The sequence below is a fragment of the Palaemon carinicauda genome, chromosome 10 (assembly GCF_036898095.1).
Source record: "Palaemon carinicauda isolate YSFRI2023 chromosome 10, ASM3689809v2, whole genome shotgun sequence".
In the NCBI taxonomy this organism is placed as follows: Eukaryota; Metazoa; Arthropoda; class Malacostraca; order Decapoda; family Palaemonidae; genus Palaemon; species Palaemon carinicauda.
The window spans coordinates 20,595,302-20,599,401 of NC_090734.1; the positions used below are offsets into that span (position 1 = coordinate 20,595,302).

At 33.4% G+C, this 4,100-nt stretch overlaps 1 long non-coding RNA gene across 1 annotated transcript; it reads right to left on the reverse strand.

The window, feature by feature from the left end:
- Positions 1-596: 596 nt before the first annotated feature.
- On the reverse strand, positions 597-3,713 carry LOC137648387 (uncharacterized). Its single transcript, XR_011045606.1, has 2 exons — positions 3,316-3,713; positions 597-1,345 (listed from the first exon to the last, which is right to left on the reverse strand). It is a non-coding gene; the product is annotated as an uncharacterized lncRNA (long non-coding RNA).
- Positions 3,714-4,100: the final 387 nt, after the last annotated feature.

A 4,100-nucleotide genomic window follows, 5' to 3' on the forward strand; every position in this document is an offset into this window, starting at 1 on the left:
CTAAACAGAACTGTTAAAAATATCAAAAGTTTTAAAGTAAAGTGAATAAGATATAAGTCGGCTTTGTATTATTAGAAGTCAAGGTTCTTATATTGCATATCAAAATCACGTATATACTTTATATATGAAGTTTAAGATAATTTTCCAACTTTTTGTTTTTGAATAAACATCTGGTCTCATTCATTCAAAAGCTCTAATGCTTACTATTGATGACTATTGTGAACAATTCTGATTAAATACTTTTCAGTGAGGCAATTCTTGTATCTTTTTAATAAACTAAAAAAAAAAAAAACATAAAAAGTCAATCCAAACCACAATCTCGTCTCCTCTCCTCTCTTCTCATTTATACACCAAGTAAAATGAATCCATGGCAGGGGAGAAGGATTGGGATATAATCTATCTTTACTGGTTTACTAAGGTTTTCTTATTGTCTGTCAAAGGACTTAATCTTTCACATGTACCTGTGCAGCCATTAATTGCCGATACAGATCAAGAAAAGATAAAATTATAGAAATTCGTAGGATCTTTTGATGTTAATCAGTTTCTCACTAGACCGGTTTTAAGAAATTCCAACCACGAAGGACAGGAAAACCATATTTGTACGAAATAATACCATTTAATTACACAAGAGTGGAAATTTAAGTTAAGTATTCCATTCCCCAATCGGTTAATGGCGTCGCACACCAGGAAAGCCGCCCGATGACGGCGGAGCTTAACCATGGGCGCGGCCAAGCGCCCTGCTATGTATAAGCGCTTATCCAGACCATATATATACATATCCAGACCATATGTAGGGCGCGGCCAAGCACCCTGCTATGGTAAGTGCTTATCAAGAACATATATATACATATCCAGACCATATATATATATATATATATATATATATATATATATATATATATATATATATATATATATATATATATATATATATATATATATATATATATATATACACACAATAGACCATAAATTACAACGAAGTTAGATTCGGAAAGATAATCTCATTGCCCTGAGGTCCTCGTGTATAAGCCTTTCTACAGGCTTTGGGCTGCAACTTGCCTCTGAAGAAAAACTCGAACAGATTGCTATTTCAGGAAGATACGATCTCCTCTCTCTTCGATTCCGGTCTTCTAGAGTCTCTCACTATACATCCGCCATATGATCTCAATTCCCATTTTCCTGCGAGGACTATTTGAACAAAACTCTTTGTCAGGTCTAAGGCGTTTGCAAGCAAGACCTCGAAAGGGAAGACGATGCCTAACTCCAAGGACCTGGAGTTCATGTATGATTCGTGGAAAGGTCCCAGGAATAACGCTAGAGCAGGGCACGCTGAATGGGGTATCTGTGGAAATAAGGACAATTCATATTTACAATTTAAAGCAGTTGTATGGTGACTGGTGCGATAGGCTGTGATCGATTATTTGAGTTTAAAAACCATTGAAGTAAATAACCATTTTTTTTTTTTGCCTAAAGTGATATATTCAAATTCCCAACTCAAGAGTAAATTGAGAAACTAATTTCATATTTGTTGATTGTAATTATACATGACAACATTAATGAGAATTGTAAGGATACTAATAATAGTAGTATTAATATTGTCAATTGTTATAAATATACATGCCAACATCAATGAAAATTGTAAGGATACTAATAATAGTAGTATCAATATTGTCAATTGTAATGACATCAATGATATCAAAATAACAGCAATGTAAAGAAAAAAATACCTAAAATTCATTGAAGAAAAAATACAGAGCTTTTAGGATTCTAGTTTTCACTGAATAAAATCTGTAAAACTAATGACAAAAGAAAAGCTACAAAATTTAAATAATATTGAAAACAAATATGTAAACAATCTATTCCGTCGTTTATATTTAACCGTCTGTAATGGCTGAGGGGAAATTTAACATAAGAGATGATGATGATGATAATGATGATAATGATGATGATGATAATAATAATGATAATGGAGAAGATAATAATGATGATAATGATGATGATGATAACCACTGCACAAAAGTATCTTTTTTAAAATCCGCGACTCCGTAGCAAAACAAAAGCTGTAAACCAATTGTGGACAATGGTATACCACCTCGTCATTATTGAGTTACTTGGGCTGAGTATCATGAATATTTCCTGACTGATAAGTGTGTGTACTCGCTTGAAGAACTTGGGACACAGGATGCTGTCCGACCAGCAATAATCTTTTATTGATTTCGTATGCGCCTGACAATCAAATCAGGACAGATATTAGTAGGTTATAAGTCAGAAATCCGTTTTGTCCTAATACGTGCAAGAAAATCCTAAATACAAACTTTGTGCATCCATTAGTATACGGTAGCCGTTCTACTTACATTCGTTACCTCTACCTTCCTGCCAATTTTGCTTTCAAAACTTTTAACTTTGGCTTCATAGTCTTAAGTGCAGTGCTTTCCCGCTGCTCCACTTGTGAGCTCCATTGCCTCACTGGTCCCAGCACCAGGTTATGTGGCCCAAATTTCCTAAATCTAATTTAGTCAAAACTGATGAAATATATCAAACCCACAAATCACGATTTTATACTATTACTCTTTTCTAATTACCTAAAAAGGGACTATTTGTTCACGTGAGTAAGATCCAAGTAATATTCACTACGGTTCCAGAAAACTTAAAATGAAGCAATCAATCAATTCATTACAGTTTTCCTATTTCATACTGTCTGGGCTAGTTACGGGCATTTGTTTTCTCTCTCTTTCTCTCTCTCTCTCTCTCTCTCTCTCTCTCTCTCTCTCTCTCTCTCTCTCTCTCTCTCTCGTTGGTGTCTGTATGCAGTACTAAACTTACGAGGTGAAAATAGTAATCGAGGATAATATATACTCGAGGTTCATTAAAAGACAAATATAAGATAACGATGAGTTATTGGCTGGAAGTCCGCCCTAAATAGCGTATCTTATCCAAGCTCAATACAGCTTGTTCCAAATAACCTATACAAGAGTTAAAATCTTGAATAATCCACAAAAACAGATTTACAACGATAAAATGTAAGTGCAATATTTAATGTACAAAATCCATACGTCCTGTCTTTGAATAAATATGTACAAGCATCAAATAAAATAATGCATATGTACTAGCCAATATTCATATTAGATTCCAAAACCTCTAAAAACGCCGTAATAATTGCTATGACCGACATAAATAAAAATATAAATCATATATAATAAAGTTTGCGTTTACATTAGGTAATTGGAAGAAATATTAAATTGATAAACACTATCCAAAAAAGTTGTACGATTCTCACAGCATAAAACTCCTTCCGAGTTTTCGGAGACCCACCAATATCATTCAGGGACATACGCGTTGATACGTAGAGACAATGCGACGATGACATACTTCCCGGGTGATGGTTGCAGTTATCATTCCATTAAATATTGAGAGAAAGAAAAAAACACTTTGAGCAATGTCCCTCACAGGTCTGAAGAGCCTTTGGCAGCGTATACAGAATTAAGTAATGTATCAGATGGTGCACTTCCGTCACCGTGCGTAAGTGAGCTATATCACAGAGGTACTGAGGTATGGGTATTGCTGCATACAGAAATTAACTGATTCCCCGAGCTCCTCTTCCAAGTTCCGAACCTCGGAAAAAAACAAAAGATTGACTCAGGTGATTAGTATCAGTAAACAACTTAAGCCGGTGGAAAATCGTGAGCTCTTAACAACAAAGGAGCAGTTAATGAATATTTAAACTGGCTGTCTTCCAACTAGCTAATTTTAAAGAGAATAAAATTCAATATTTAACAAAGTTTTACAAGCTTTAATAAACTAGTTAATAAAATAAACTATGAAATATAATGAAAAAAATCAATATTTAGCCAAGCTTTACAAGCATTAATTAAATAGTAAATGTAATAAACTATGAAACATAATATGGTAATAAACTCAACAAATCGAAAATGTGATTAAGGCTACAATATATGCAAAGTAAAATGAACGAAAAAAAAAACAATGCCTAAATTACAGTTTAAATGGAGTGATTCTTTTTTATAGTTTTCATATGCAACTGTAACTTTCATTTCAAACTAAAAAGTAAGATAAAATTAGATATAATCTTCTTGTTAGTT